Consider the following 17,220-nt stretch of genomic DNA (forward strand, 5'->3'; position numbering starts at 1 on the left):
AGTGCGCATGCGCAGAAATTATTTTCAAAAAAACTGTGTCCCGGAAGGTAGGGGACAACTTTTCGGGTCTATATACTTGAGCTAAAATTCTCAAACTCGGTAAGATCTATGTACTCATAAAGGGCTATCTAACCCTGCAATCAGATTTCGAATCGATCAAGAATTGACAAAAGCCGCTAATCTTTTTCCCTACCTTCCGGGACATTTTGAGTAGGGCCTGGGGACTAGGAATTAAGTCCGATTGATCTCAAACTTGGTCAGCATGAAGAAAGTATCAGCACTTAGTAAAGGTTAGAAAATCAAAAGCATAGCTTTAAAGTAAAGCTGTTAAAAAAGGCCGGAAAAAAGGCCAAATTGCACCTTCTCCCTAGAAAAACTTTGCAAATATTGACTTTGGAGGACAACAAACTGCCTAGCGCCTATATGGTTTTTCAAGAGCTTTCGAATGAGCCTATGCACGTTAAGATTTGATGAGTTTGAGTTTTTTTAGTGTTCAAACAAGGTCCAAAAAAGGTCCAAAATCTAAAAACTTCAAAAAACCAAAATTCTTAATACTTGTCCAAATGAGCCGAAAATGGTATCATTCGAACCCTGACATTCCCCGGCGTGTGTTGCGCTATTCGGTTTTTTCATAAGTGCGCATGCGCAGACATTTTTTCCAAAAAAACTGTGTCCCGTAGGGTAGGCGACAACTTTTCGGGTCTATATACTTGAGCTAAAATTCTCAAACTCGGTAAGATTTATGTACTCATAAAGGGCTATCTAACCCTGCAATCAGATTTCGAATCGATCAAGAATTGACAAAAGCCGCTAATCTTTTTCGCTACCTTCCGGGACATTTTGAGTAGGGCCTGGGGACTAGGAATTAAGTCCGATTGATCTCAAACTTGGTCAGCATGAAGAAAGTATCAGCACTTAGTAAAGGTAAGAAAATCAAAAGCATAGCTTCAAAGTAAAGCTGTTAAAAAAGGCCGGAAAAAAAGGCCAAATTGCAACTTCTCCCTAGAAAATCTTTGCAAATATTGACTTTGGAGGACAACAAACTGCCTAGCGCCTATATGGTTTTTCAAGAGCTTTCGAATGAGCCTATGCACGTTAAGATTGGATGAGTTTGAGTTTTTCAGTGTTCAAACAAGGTCCAAAAAAGGTCCAAAATCTAAAAACTTCAAAAAACCAAAATTTTTAATACTTGTCCAAATGAGCCGCAAATGGTATCTTTCGAACCCTGACATTCCCCGGCGTGTGTTGCGCTATTCGGTTTTTTCATAAGTGCGCATGCGCAGAAATTTTTTCCAAAAAAACTGTGTCCCGGAGGGTAGGGGACAACTTTTCGGGTCTATATACTTGAGCTAAAATTCTCAAACTCGGCAATATCTATGTACTCATGAAGGGCTATCTAACCCTGCAATCAGATTTCGAATCGATCAAGAATTGACAAAAGCCGCTAATTTTTTTCCCTACCTTCCGGGACATTTTGAGTAGGGCCTGGGGACTAGGAATTAAGTCCGATTGATCTCAAACTTGGTCAGCATGAAGAAAGTATCAGCACTTAGTAAAGGTTAGAAAAGCAAAAGCATAGCTTCAAAGTAAAGCTGTTAAAAAAGGCCGGAAAAAAGGCCAAATTGCACCTTCTCCCTAGAAAAACTTTGCAAATACTGACTTTGGAGGACAACAAACTGCCTAGCGCCTATATGGTTTTTCAAGAGCTTTCGAATGAGCCTATGCACGTTTATATTTGATGAGTTTGAGTTTTTCAGTGTTCAAACAAGGTCCAAAAAAGGTCCAAAATCTAAAAACTTCAAAAAAACAAAATTCTTAATACTTGTCCAAATGAGCCGAAAATGGTATCATTCGAACCCTGACATTCCCCGGCGTGTGTTGCGCTATTCGGTTTTTTCATAAGTGCGCATGCGCAGAATTTTTTTTCCGAAAAAACTGTGTCCCGTAGGGTAGGGGACAACTTTTCGGGTCTATATACTTGAGCTAAAATTCTCAAACTCGGTAAGATCTATGTACTCATAAAGGGCTATCTAACCCTGCAATCAGATTTCGAATCGATCAAGAATTGACAAAAGGCGCTAATCTTTTTCCCTACCTTCTGAGACATTTTGAGTAGAGTCTAGGGACTAGGCATTAAGTCCGATTGATCTCAAACTTGGTCAGCATGAAGAAAGTATCAGCACTTAGTTCAGGTTAGAAAATCAAAAGCATAGCTTCAAAGTAAAGCTGTTAAAAAAGGCAGGAAAAAGGCCAAATTGCACCTTCTCCCTAGAAAATCTTTGCAAATATTGACTTTGGAGGACAACAAACTGCCTAGCGCCTATATGGTTTTTCGAGAGCTTTCAAATGAGCCTATGCACGTTAAGATTGGATGAGTTTCAGTTTTTCAGTGTTCAAACAAGGTCCAAAAAAGGTCCAAAATCTAAAAACTTCAAAAAACCAAAATTCTTAATACTTGTCCAAATGAGCCGAAAATGGTATCATTCGAACCCTGACATTCCCCGGCGTGTGTTGCGTTAATCGTTTTTTTCATAAGTGCGCATGCGCAGAAATTATTTTCAAAAAAACTGTGTCCCGGAAGGTAGGGGACAACTTTTCGGGTCTATATACTTGAGCTAAAATTCTCAAACTCGGTAAGATCTATGTACTCATAAAGGGCTATCTAACCCTGCAATCAGATTTCGAATCGATCAAGAATTGACAAAAGCCGCTAATCTTTTTCGCTACCTTCCGGGACATTTTGAGTAGGGCCTGGGGACTAGGAATTAAGTCCGATTGATCTCAAACTTGGTCAGCATGAAGAAAGTATCAGCACTTAGTAAAGGTTAGAAAATCAAAAGCATAGCTTCAAAGTAAAGCTGTTAAAAAAGGCCGGAAAAAAGGCCAAATTGCATCTTCTCCCTAGAAAAACTTTGCAAATATTGACTTTGGAGGACAACAAACTGCCTAGCGCCTATATGGTTTTTCGAGAGCTTTCGAATGAGCCTATGCACGTTAAGATTTGATGAGTTTGAGTTTTTTTAGTGTTCAAACAAGGTCCAAAAAAGGTCCAAAATCTAAAAACTTCAAAAAACCAAAATTCTTAATACTTGTCCAAATGAGCCGAAAATGGTATCATTCGAACCCTGACATTCCCCGGCGTGTGTTGAGCTATTCGGTTTTTTCATAAGTGCGCATGCGCAGAAATTATTTTCAAAAAAACTGTGTCCCGGAAGGTAGGGGACAACTTTTCGGGTCTATATACTTGAGCTAAAATTCTCAAACTCGGTAAGATCTATGTACTCATAAAGGGCTATCTAACCCTGCAATCAGATTTCGAATCGATCAAGAATTGACAAAAGCCGCTAATCTTTTTCGCTACCTTCCGGGACATTTTGAGTAGGGCCTGGGGACTAGGAATTAAGTCCGATTGATCTCAAACTTGGTCAGCATGAAGAAAGTATCAGCACTTAGTAAAGGTTAGAAAATCAAAAGCATAGCTTTAAAGTAAAGCTGTTAAAAAAGGCCGGAAAAAAGGCCAAATTGCACCTTCTCCCTAGAAAAACTTTGCAAATATTGACTTTGGAGGACAACAAACTGCCTAGCGCCTATATGGTTTTTCAAGAGCTTTCGAATGAGCCTATGCACGTTAAGATTTGATGAGTTTGAGTTTTTTTAGTGTTCAAACAAGGTCCAAAAAAGGTCCAAAATCTAAAAACTTCAAAAAACCAAAATTCTTAATACTTGTCCAAATGAGCCGAAAATGGTATCATTCGAACCCTGACATTCCCCGGCGTGTGTTGCGCTATTCGGTTTTTTCATAAGTGCGCATGCGCAGACATTTTTTCCAAAAAAACTGTGTCCCGTAGGGTAGGCGACAACTTTTCGGGTCTATATACTTGAGCTAAAATTCTCAAACTCGATAAGATTTATGTACTCATAAAGGGCTATCTAACCCTGCAATCAGATTTCGAATCGATCAAGAATTGACAAAAGCCGCTAATCTTTTTCGCTACCTTCCGGGACATTTTGAGTAGGGCCTGGGGACTAGGAATTAAGTCCGATTGATCTCAAACTTGGTCAGCATGAAGAAAGTATCAGCACTTAGTAAAGGTAAGAAAATCAAAAGCATAGCTTCAAAGTAAAGCTGTTAAAAAAGGCCGGAAAAAAAGGCCAAATTGCAACTTCTCCCTAGAAAATCTTTGCAAATATTGACTTTGGAGGACAACAAACTGCCTAGCGCCTATATGGTTTTTCAAGAGCTTTCGAATGAGCCTATGCACGTTAAGATTGGATGAGTTTGAGTTTTTCAGTGTTCAAACAAGGTCCAAAAAAGGTCCAAAATCTAAAAACTTCAAAAAACCAAAATTTTTAATACTTGTCCAAATGAGCCGCAAATGGTATCTTTCGAACCCTGACATTCCCCGGCGTGTGTTGCGCTATTCGGTTTTTTCATAAGTGCGCATGCGCAGAAATTTTTTCCAAAAAAACTGTGTCCCGGAGGGTAGGGGACAACTTTTCGGGTCTATATACTTGAGCTAAAATTCTCAAACTCGGCAATATCTATGTACTCATGAAGGGCTATCTAACCCTGCAATCAGATTTCGAATCGATCAAGAATTGACAAAAGCCGCTAATTTTTTTCCCTACCTTCCGGGACATTTTGAGTAGGGCCTGGGGACTAGGAATTAAGTCCGATTGATCTCAAACTTGGTCAGCATGAAGAAAGTATCAGCACTTAGTAAAGGTTAGAAAATCAAAAGCATAGTTTCAAAGTAAAGCTGTTAAAAAAGGCCGGAAAAAAGGCCAAATTGCAACTTCTCCCTAGAAAATCTTTGCAAATATTGACTTTGAAGGACAACAAACTGCCTAGCGCCTATATGGTTTTTCAAGAGCTTTCGAATGAGCCTATGCACGTTAAGATTGGATGAGTTTGAGTTTTTCAGTGGTCAAACAAGGTCCAAAATTGGTCCAAGGTAGAATATGAGCATTTCTGAAGTTAGTCGTAGCCTGCCCAAAGTCACGGGGAAGGTCCAACTATGCTAGTAGACACTAACTAAGAAAGATTCTGGACGAAGATTGAAGTTTAGACTTTTTTTTGCAAACTTCCCAAAACTTTTTGTGCCGACGATTTCTTTCGATTATCAAAAAATTCCCACTAGCCAGGAATGAGCAGCACACAATACTTTGATGTATGAGGTTAGTGTCCATGCGCATCTCTATATCATAAGCGAAAAAAATTTCCAGAAACGATTTTGCATGTACGACTTTTTGGGTGTTAAAAATGATACAAATTGCACATTTTCCCTAAAATATCTTTGCAAATATTGACTTTGGAGGACAACAAACTGCCTAGCGCCTATATGGTTTTTCAAGAGCTTTCGAATGAGCCTATGCACGTTAAGATTGGATGAGTTTGAGTTTTTCAGTGTTCAAACAAAGTACAAAAAAGGTCCAAAATCTAAAAACTTCAAAAAACCAAAATTCTTAATACTTGTCCAAATGAGCCGAAAATGGTATCATTCGAACCCTGACATTACCCGGCGTGTGTTGCGTTAATCGTTTTTTTCATAAGTTCGCATGCGCAGAAATTATTTTCAAAAAAACTGTGTCCCGGAGGGTAGGGGACAACTTTTCGGGTCTATATACTTGAGCTAAAATTCTCAAACTCGGTAAGATCTATGTACTCATAAAGGGCTATCTAACCCTGCAATCAGATTTCGAATCGATCAAGAATTGACAAAAGCCGCTAATCTTTTTCCCTACCTTCCGGGACATTTTGAGTAGGGCCTGGGGACTAGGAATTAAGTCCGATTGATCTCAAACTTGGTCAGCATGAAGAAAGTATCAGCACTTAGTAAAGGTTAGAAAATCAAAAGCATAGCTTCAAAGTAAAGCTGTTAAAAAAGGCCGGAAAAAAGGCCAAATTGCACCTTCTCCCTAGAAAAACTTTGCAAATATTGACTTTGGAGGACAACAAACTGCCTAGCGCCTATATGGTTTTTCAAGAGCTTTCGAATGAGCCTATGCACGTTAAGATTGGATGAGTTTGAGTTTTTCAGTGTTCAAACAAAGTCCAAAAAAGGTCCAAAATCTAAAAACTTCAAAAAACCAAAATTCTTAATACTTGTCCAAATGAGCCGAAAATGGTATCATTCGAATCCTGACATTCCCCGGCGTGTGTTGCGCTATTCGGTTTTTTCATAAGTGCGCATGCGCAGAAATTATTTCCAAAAAAACTGTGTCCCGGAGGGTAGGGGACAACTTTTCGGGTCTATATACTTGAGCTAAAATTCTCAAGCTCGGTAAGATCTATGTACTCATAAAGGGCTATCTAACCCTGCAATCAGATTTCGAATCGATCAAGAATTGACAAAAGCCGCTAATCTTTTTCCCTACCTTCCGAGACATTTTGAGTAGAGCCTGGGGACTAGGCATTAAGTCCGATTGATCTCAAACTTGGTCAGCATGAAGAAAGTATCAGCACTTAGTTAAGGTTAGAAAATCAAAAGCATAGCTTCAAAGTAAAGCTGTTAAAAAAGGCAGGAAAAAGGCCAAATTGCAACTTCTCCCTAGAAAATCTTTGCAAATATTGACTTTGGAGGACAACAAACTGCCTAGCGCCTATATGGTTTTTCAAGAGCTTTCGAATGAGCCTATGCACGTTAAGATTGGATGAGTTTGAGTTTTTCAGTGGTCAAACAAGGTCCAAAATTGGTCCAAGGTAGAATATGAGCATTTCTGAAGTTAGTCGTAGCCTGCCCAAAGTCACGGGGAAGGTCCAACTATGCTAGTAGACACTAACTAAGAAAGATTCAGGACGAAGATTGAAGTTTAGACTTTTTTTTGCAAACTTCCCAAAACTTTTTCTGTGCCGACGATTTCTTTCGATTTTCAAAAAATTCCTACTAGCCAGGAATGAGCAGCAGACAATAATTGCTACTATGCACGTTAAGATTGGATGAGTTTGAGTTTTTCAGTGTTCAAACAAGGTCCAAAAAAGGTCCAAAATCCAAAAACTTCAAAAAACCAAAATTCTTAATACTTGTCCAAATGAGCCGAAAATGGTATCATTCGAACCTTGACATTCCCCGGCGTGTGTTGCGTTAATCGGTTTTTTCATAAGTGCGCATGCGCAGAAATTATTTTCAAAAAAACTGTGTCCCGGAGGGTAGGGGACAACTTTTCGGGTCTATATACTTGAGCTAAAATTCTCAAACTCGGTAAGATCTATGTACTCATAAAGGGCTATCTAACCCTGCAATCAGATTTCGAATCGATCAAGAATTGACAAAAGCCGCTAATCTTTTTCCCTACCTTCCGGGACATTTTGAGTAGGGCCTGGGGACTAGGAATTAAGTCCGATTGATCTCAAACTTGGTCAGCATGAAGAAAGTATCAGCACTTAGTAAAGGTTAGAAAATCAAAAGCATAGCTTCAAAGTAAAGCTGTTAAAAAAAGGCCGGAAAAAAGGCCAAATTGCACCTTCTCCCTAGAAAAACTTTGCAAATACTGACTTTGGAGGACAACAAACTGCCTAGCGCCTATATGGTTTTTCAAGAGCTTTCGAATGAGCCTATGCACGTTTATATTTGATGAGTTTGAGTTTTTCAGTGTTCAAACAAGGTCCAAAAAAGGTCCAAAATCTAAAAACTTCAAAGAAACAAAATTCTTAATACTTGTCCAAATGAGCCGAAAATGGTATCATTCGAACCCTGACATTCCCCGGCGTGTGTTGCGCTATTCGGTTTTTTCATAAGTGCGCATGCGCAGAATTTTTTTTCCAAAAAAACTGTGTCCCGTAGGGTAGGGGACAACTTTTCGGGTCTATATACTTGAGCTAAAATTCTCAAACTCGGTAATATCTATGTACTCATAAAGGGCTATCTAACCCTGCAATCAGATTTCGAATCGATCAAGAATTGACAAAAGGCGCTAATCTTTTTCCCTACCTTCTGAGACATTTTGAGTAGAGTCTAGGGACTAGGCATTAAGTCCGATTGATCTCAAACTTGGTCAGCATGAAGAAAGTATCAGCACTTAGTTCAGGTTAGAAAATCAAAAGCATAGCTTCAAAGTAAAGCTGTTAAAAAAGGCAGGAAAAAGGCCAAATTGCACCTTCTCCCTAGAAAATCTTTGCAAATATTGACTTTGGAGGACAACAAACTGCCTAGCGCCTATATGGTTTTTCGAGAGCTTTCGAATGAGCCTATGCACGTTAAGATTGGATGAGTTTCAGTTTTTCAGTGTTCAAACAAGGTCCAAAAAAGGTCCAAAATCTAAAAACTTCAAAAAACCAAAATTCTTAATACTTGTCCAAATGAGCCGAAAATGGTATCATTCGAACCCTGACATTCCCCGGCGTGTGTTGAGCTATTCGGTTTTTTCATAAGTGCGCATGCGCAGAAATTATTTTCAAAAAAACTGTGTCCCGGAAGGTAGGGGACAACTTTTCGGGTCTATATACTTGAGCTAAAATTCTCAAACTCGGTAAGATCTATGTACTCATAAAGGGCTATCTAACCCTGCAATCAGATTTCGAATCTATCAAGAATTGACAAAAGCCGCTAATCTTTTTCGCTACCTTCCGGGACATTTTGAGTAGGGCCTGGGGACTAGGAATTAAGTCCGATTGATCTCAAACTTGGTCAGCATGAAGAAAGTATCAGCACTTAGTAAAGGTAAGAAAATCAAAATCATAGCTTCAAAGTAAAGCTGTTAAAAAAGGCCGGAAAAAAAGGCCAAATTGCAACTTCTCCCTAGAAAATCTTTGCAGATATTGACTTTGGAGGACAACAAACTGCCTAGCGCCTATATGGTTTTTCGAGAGCTTTCGAATGAGCCTATGCACGTTAAGATTGGATGAGTTTCAGTTTTTCAGTGTTCAAACAAGGTCCAAAAAAGGTCCAAAATCTAAAAACTTCAAAAAACCAAAATTCTTAATACTTGTCCAAATGAGCCGAAAATGGTATCATTCGAACCCTGACATTCCCCGGCGTGTGTTGCGCTATTCGGTTTTTTCATAAGTGCGCATGCGCAGACATTTTTTCCAAAAAAACTGTGTCCCGTAGGGTAGGCGACAACTTTTCGGGTCTATATACTTGAGCTAAAATTCTCAAACTCGGTAAGATTTATGTACTCATAAAGGGCTATCTAACCCTGCAATCAGATTTCGAATCGATCAAGAATTGACAAAAGCCGCTAATCTTTTTCGCTACCTTCCGGGACATTTTGAGTAGGGCCTGGGGACTAGGAATTAAGTCCGATTGATCTCAAACTTGGTCAGCATGAAGAAAGTATCAGCACTTAGTAAAGGTAAGAAAATCAAAAGCATAGCTTCAAAGTAAAACTGTTAAAAAAGGCCGGAAAAAAAGGCCAAATTGCAACTTCTCCCTAGAAAATCTTTGCAAATATTGACTTTGGAGGACAACAAACTGCCAAGCGCCTATATGGTTTTTCAAGAGCTTTCGAATGAGCCTATGCACGTTAAGATTGGATGAGTTTGAGTTTTTCAGTGTTCAAACAAGGTCCAAAAAAGGTCCAAAATCTAAAAACTTCAAAAAACCAAAATTTTTAATACTTGTCCAAATGAGCCGCAAATGGTATCTTTCGAACCCTGACATTCCCCGGCGTGTGTTGCGCTATTCGGTTTTTTCATAAGTGCGCATGCGCAGAAATTTTTTCCAAAAAAACTGTGTCCCGGAGGGTAGGGGACAACTTTTCGGGTCTATATACTTGAGCTAAAATTCTCAAACTCGGCAATATCTATGTACTCATGAAGGGCTATCTAACCCTGCAATCAGATTTCGAATCGATCAAGAATTGACAAAAGCCGCTAATTTTTTTCCCTACCTTCCGGGACATTTTGAGTAGGGCCTGGGGACTAGGAATTAAGTCCGATTGATCTCAAACTTGGTCAGCATGAAGAAAGTATCAGCACTTAGTAAAGGTTAGAAAATCAAAAGCATAGTTTCAAAGTAAAGCTGTTAAAAAAGGCCGGAAAAAAGGCCAAATTGCAACTTCTCCCTAGAAAATCTTTGCAAATATTGACTTTGGAGGACAACAAACTGCCTAGCGCCTATATGGTTTTTCAAGAGCTTTCGAATGAGCCTATGCACGTTAAGATTGGATGAGTTTGAGTTTTTCAGTGGTCAAACAAGGTCCAAAATTGGTCCAAGGTAGAATATGAGCATTTCTGAAGTTAGTCGTAGCCTGCCCAAAGTCACGGGGAAGGTCCAACTATGCTAGTAGACACTAACTAAGAAAGATTCTGGACGAAGATTGAAGTTTAGACTTTTTTTTGCAAACTTCCCAAAACTTTTTGTGCCGACGATTTCTTTCGATTATCAAAAAATTCCCACTAGCCAGGAATGAGCAGCAGACAATACTTTGATGTATGAGGTTAGTGTCCATGCGCATCTCTATATCATAAGCGAAAAAAATTTCCAGAAACGATTGTGCATGTACGACTTTTTGGGTGTTAAAAATGATACAAATTGCACATTTTCCTTAACATATCTTTGCAAATATTGACTTTGGAGGACAACAATCTGCATAGCGCTTATATGGTTTTTCAAGAGCTTTCGAATGAGCCTATGCACGTTAAGATTGAATGAGTTTGAGTTTTTCAGTGTTCAAACAAGGTCCAAAAAAGGTCCAAAATCTAAAAACTTCAAAAAACCAAAATTCTTAATACTTGTCCAAATGAGCCGCAAATGGTATCATTCAAACCCTGACATTCCCCGGCGTGTGTTGCGCTATTCAGTTTTTTCATAAGTGCGCATGCGCAGAAATTTTTTCCCAAAAAACTGTGTTTCGGAGGGTAGGGGACAACTTTTCGGGTCTATATACTTGAGCTAAAATTCTCAAACTCGGTAAGATCTATGTACTCATAAAGGGCTATCTAACCCTGCATTCAGATTTCGAATCGATCAAGAATTGACAAAAGCCGCTAATCTTTTTCCCTACCTTCCGAGACATTTTGAGTAGAGCCTGGGGACTAGGCATTAAGTCCGATTGATCTCAAACTTGGTCAGCATGAAGAAAGTATCAGCACTTAGTTAAGGTTAGAAAATCAAAAGCATAGCTTCAAAGTAAAGCTGTTAAAAAAGGCAGGAAAAAGGCCAAATTGCAACTTCTCCCTAGAAAATCTTTGCAAATATTGACTTTGGAGGACAACAAACTGCCTAGCGCCTATATGGTTTTTCAAGAGCTTTCGAATGAGCCTATGCACGTTAAGATTGGATGAGTTTGAGTTTTTCAGTGGTCAAACAAGGTCCAAAATTGGTCCAAGGTAGAATATGAGCATTTCTGAAGTTAGTCGTAGCCTGCCCAAAGTCACGGGGAAGGTCCAACTATGCTAGTAGACACTAACTAAGAAAGATTCAGGACGAAGATTGAAGTTTAGACTTATTTTTGCAAACTTCCCAAAACTTTTTTTGTGCCGACGATTTCTTTCGATTTTCAAAAAAATCCTACTAGCCAGGAATGAGCAGCAAACAATAATTGCTACTATGCACGTTAAGATTGGATGAGTTTGAGTTTTTCAGTGTTCAAACAAGGTCCAAAAAAGGTCCAAAATCCAAAAACTTCAAAAAACCAAAATTCTTAATACTTGTCCAAATGAGCCGAAAATGGTATCATTCGAACCTTGACATTCCCCGGCGTGTGTTGCGCTATTCGGTTTTTTCATAAGTGCGCATGCGCAGAAATTATTTCCAAAAAAAACTGTGTCCCGGAGGGTAGGGGACAACTTTTCGGGTCTATATACTTGAGCTAAAATTCTCAAACTCGGTAAGATCTATGTACTCATAAAGGGCTATCTAACCCTGCAATCAGATTTCGAATCGATCAAGAATTGACAAAAGCCGGTAATCTTTTTCCCTACCTTCCGAGACATTTTGAGTAGAGTCTAGGGACTAGGCATTAAGTCCGATTGATCGCAAACTTGGTCAGCATGAAGAAAGTATCAGCACTTAGTTAAGGTTAGAAAATCAAAAGCATAGCTTCAAAGTAAAGCTGTTAAAAAAGGCAGGAAAAAGGCCAAATTGCAACTTCTCCCTAGAAAATCTTTGCAAATATTGACTTTGGAGGACAACAAACTGCCTAGCGCCTATATGGTTTTTTAAGAGCTTTCGAATGAGCCTATGCACGTTAAGATTGGATGAGTTTGAGTTTTTCAGTGGTCAAACAAGGTCCAAAATTGGTCCAAGGTAGAATATGAGCATTTCTGAAGTTAGTCGTAGCCTGCCCAAAGTCACGGGGAAGGTCCAACTATGCTAGTAGACACTAACTAAGAAAGATTCAGGACGAAGATTGAAGTTTAGACTTATTTTTGCAAACTTCTTAAAACTTTTTTTGTGCCGACGATTTCTTTCGATTTTCAAAAAAATCCTACTAGCCAGGAATGAGCAGCAAACAATAATTGCTACTATGCACGTTAAGATTGGATGAGTTTGAGTTTTTCAGTGTTCAAACAAGGTCCAAAAAAGGTCCAAAATCCAAAAACTTCAAAAAACCAAAATTCTTAATACTTGTCCAAATGAGCCGAAAATGGTATCATTCGAACCTTGACATTCCCCGGCGTGTGTTGCGCTATTCGGTTTTTTCATAAGTGCGCATGCGCAGAAATTATTTCCAAAAAAAACTGTGTCCCGGAGGGTAGGGGACAACTTTTCGGGTCTATATACTTGAGCTAAAATTCTCAAACTCGGTAAGATCTATGTACTCATAAAGGGCTATCTAACCCTGCAATCAGATTTCGAATCGATCAAGAATTGACAAAAGCCGGTAATCTTTTTCCCTACCTTCCGAGACATTTTGAGTAGAGTCTAGGGACTAGGCATTAAGTCCGATTGATCGCAAACTTGGTCAGCATGAAGAAAGTATCAGCACTTAGTAAAGGTTAGAAAATCAAAAGCATAGCTTTAAAGTAAAGCTGTTAAAAAAGGCAGGAAAAAGGCCAAATTGCACCTTCTCCCTAGAAAATCTTTGCAAATATTGACTTTGGGGGACAACAAACTGCCTAGAGCCTATATGGTTTTTCAAGAGCTTTCGGATGAGCCTATGCACGTTAAGATTGGATGAGTTTGAGTTTTTCAGTGGTCAAACAAGGTCCAAAAAAGGTCCAAAATCTAAAAACTTCAAAAAACCAAAATTCCTAATACTTGTCCAAATGAGCCGAAAATGGTATCATTCGAACCCTGACATTCCCCGGCGTGTGTTGCGCTATTCGGTTTTTTCTTAAGTGCGCATGCGCAGAAATTATTTCCAAAAAAACTGTGTCCCGGAGGGTAGGGAACAACTTTTCGGGTCTATATACTTGAGCTAAAATTCTCAAACTCGGTAAGATCTATGTACTCATAAAGGGCTATCTAACCCTGCAATCAGATTTCGAATCGATCAAGAATTGACAAAAGCCGCTAATCTTTTTCCCTACCTTCCGAGACATTTTGAGTAGAGCCTGGGGACTAGGCATTAAGTCCGATTGATCTCAAACTTGGTCAGCATGAAGAAAGTATCAGCACTTAGTTAAGGTTAGAAAATCAAAAGCATAGCTTCAAAGTAAAGCTGTTAAAAAAGGCAGGAAAAAGGCCAAATTGCAACTTCTCCCTAGAAAATCTTTGCAAATATTGACTTTGGAGGACAACAAACTGCCTAGCGCCTATATGGTTTTTCAAAAGCTTTCGAATGAGCCTATGCACGTTAAGATTGGATGAGTTTGAGTTTTTCAGTGGTCAAACAAGGTCCAAAATTGGTCCAAGGTAGAATATGAGCATTTCTGAAGTTAGTCGTAGCCTGCCCAAAGTCACGGGGAAGGTCCAACTATGCTAGTAGACACTAACTAAGAAAGATTCAGGACGAAGATTGAAGTTTAGACTTTTTTTTGCAAACTTCCCAAAACTGTTTCTGTGCCGACGATTTCTTTCGATTTTCAAAAAATTCCCACTAGCCAGGAATGAGCAGCAGACAATACTTTGATGTATGAGGTTAGTGTCCATGCGCATTTCTATATCATAAGCGAAAAAAATCTCCGGAAACGATTTTGCATGTACGACTTTTTGGGGGTTAAAAATGATACAAATTGCACCTTCTCCCTAGAAAATCTTTGCAAATATTGACTTTGGAGGACAACAATCTGCATAGCGCTTATATGGTTTTTCAAGAGCTTTCGAATGAGCCTATGCACGTTAAGATTGGATGAGTTTGAGTTTTTCAGTGTTCAAACAAGGTCCAAAAAAGGTCCAAAATCTAAAAACTTCAAAAAACCAAAATTCTTAATACTTGTCCAAATGAGCCGCAAATGGTATCATTCAAACCCTGACATTCCCCGGCGTGTGTTGCGCTATTCAGTTTTTTCATAAGTGCGCATGCGCAGAAATTTTTTCCCAAAAAACTGTGTTTCGGAGGGTAGGGGACAACTTTTCGGGTCTATATACTTGAGCTAAAATTCTCAAACTCGGTAAGATCTATGTACTCATAAAGGGCTATCTAACCCTGCATTCAGATTTCGAATCGATCAAGAATTGACAAAAGCCGCTAATCTTTTTCCCTACCTTCCGAGACATTTTGAGTAGAGCCTGGGGACTAGGCATTAAGTCCGATTGATCTCAAACTTGGTCAGCATGAAGAAAGTATCAGCACTTAGTTAAGGTTAGAAAATCAAAAGCATAGCTTCAAAGTAAAGCTGTTAAAAAAGGCAGGAAAAAGGCCAAATTGCAACTTCTCCCTAGAAAATCTTTGCAAATATTGACTTTGGAGGACAACAAACTGCCTAGCGCCTATATGGTTTTTCAAGAGCTTTCGAATGAGCCTATGCACGTTAAGATTGGATGAGTTTGAGTTTTTCAGTGGTCAAACAAGGTCCAAAATTGGTCCAAGGTAGAATATGAGCATTTCTGAAGTTAGTCGTAGCCTGCCCAAAGTCACGGGGAAGGTCCAACTATGCTAGTAGACACTAACTAAGAAAGATTCAAAGACGAAGATTGAAGTTTAGACTTTTTTTTGCAAACTTCCCAAAACTTTTTCTGTGCCGACGATTTCTTTCGATTTTCAAAAAAATCCTATTAGCCAGGAATGAGCAGCAGACAATAATTGCTACTATGCACGTTAAGATTGGATGAGTTTGAGTTTTTCAGTGTTCAAACAAGGTCCAAAAAAGGTCCAAAATCCAAAAACTTCAAAAAACCAAAATTCTTAATACTTGTCCAAATAAGCCGAAAATGGTATCATTCGAACCTTGACATTCCCCGGCGTGTGTTGCGCTATTCGGTTTTTTCATAAGTGCGCATGCGCAGAAATTATTTCCAAAAAAAACTGTGTCCCGGAGGGTAGGGGACAACTTTTCGGGTCTATATACTTGAGCTAAAATTCTCAAACTCGGTAAGATCTATGTACTCATAAAGGGCTATCTAACCCTGCAATCAGATTTCGAATCGATCAAGAATTGACAAAAGCCGGTAATCTTTTTCCCTACCTTCCGAGACATTTTGAGTAGAGTCTAGGGACTAGGCATTAAGTCCGATTGATCTCAAACTTGGTCAGCATGAAGAAAGTATCAGCACTTAGTTAAGGTTAGAAAATCAAAAGCATAGCTTCAAAGTAAAGCTGTTAAAAAAGGCAGGAAAAAGGCCAAATTGCAACTTCTCCCTAGAAAATCTTTGCAAATATTGACTTTGGAGGACAACAAACTGCCTAGCGCCTATATGGTTTTTCAAAAGCTTTCGAATGAGCCTATGCACGTTAAGATTGGATGAGTTTGAGTTTTTCAGTGGTCAAACAAGGTCCAAAATTGGTCCAAGGTAGAATATGAGCATTTCTGAAGTTAGTCGTAGCCTGCCCAAAGTCACGGGGAAGGTCCAACTATGCTAGTAGACACTAACTAAGAAAGATTCAGGACGAAGATTGAAGTTTAGACTTTTTTTTGCAAACTTCCCAAAACTGTTTCTGTGCCGACGATTTCTTTCGATTTTCAAAAAATTCCCACTAGCCAGGAATGAGCAGCAGACAATACTTTGATGTATGAGGTTAGTGTCCATGCGCATTTCTATATCATAAGCGAAAAAAATCTCCGGAAACGATTTTGCATGTACGACTTTTTGGGGGTTAAAAATGATACAAATTGCACCTTCTCCCTAGAAAATCTTTGCAAATATTGACTTTGGAGGACAACAATCTGCATAGCGCTTATATGGTTTTTCAAGAGCTTTCGAATGAGCCTATGCACGTTAAGATTGGATGAGTTTGAGTTTTTCAGTGTTCAAACAAGGTCCAAAAAAGGTCCAAAATCTAAAAACTTCAAAAAACCAAAATTCTTAATACTTGTCCAAATGAGCCGCAAATGGTATCATTCAAACCCTGACATTCCCCGGCGTGTGTTGCGCTATTCAGTTTTTTCATAAGTGCGCATGCGCAGAAATTTTTTCCCAAAAAACTGTGTTTCGGAGGGTAGGGGACAACTTTTCGGGTCTATATACTTGAGCTAAAATTCTCAAACTCGGTAAGATCTATGTACTCATAAAGGGCTATCTAACCCTGCATTCAGATTTCGAATCGATCAAGAATTGACAAAAGCCGCTAATCTTTTTCCCTACCTTCCGAGACATTTTGAGTAGAGCCTGGGGACTAGGCATTAAGTCCGATTGATCTCAAACTTGGTCAGCATGAAGAAAGTATCAGCACTTAGTTAAGGTTAGAAAATCAAAAGCATAGCTTCAAAGTAAAGCTGTTAAAAAAGGCAGGAAAAAGGCCAAATTGCAACTTCTCCCTAGAAAATCTTTGCAAATATTGACTTTGGAGGACAACAAACTGCCTAGCGCCTATATGGTTTTTCAAGAGCTTTCGAATGAGCCTATGCACGTTAAGATTGGATGAGTTTGAGTTTTTCAGTGGTCAAACAAGGTCCAAAATTGGTCCAAGGTAGAATATGAGCATTTCTGAAGTTAGTCGTAGCCTGCCCAAAGTCACGGGGAAGGTCCAACTATGCTAGTAGACACTAACTAAGAAAGATTCAAAGACGAAGATTGAAGTTTAGACTTTTTTTTGCAAACTTCCCAAAACTTTTTCTGTGCCGACGATTTCTTTCGATTTTCAAAAAAATCCTACTAGCCAGGAATGAGCAGCAGACAATAATTGCTACTATGCACGTTAAGATTGGATGAGTTTGAGTTTTTCAGTGTTCAAACAAGGTCCAAAAAAGGTCCAAAATCCAAAAACTTCAAAAAACCAAAATTCTTAATACTT

This window comes from Nematostella vectensis, chromosome 9, assembly GCF_932526225.1.
Source record: "Nematostella vectensis chromosome 9, jaNemVect1.1, whole genome shotgun sequence".
Taxonomy (NCBI): domain Eukaryota; kingdom Metazoa; phylum Cnidaria; class Anthozoa; order Actiniaria; family Edwardsiidae; genus Nematostella; species Nematostella vectensis.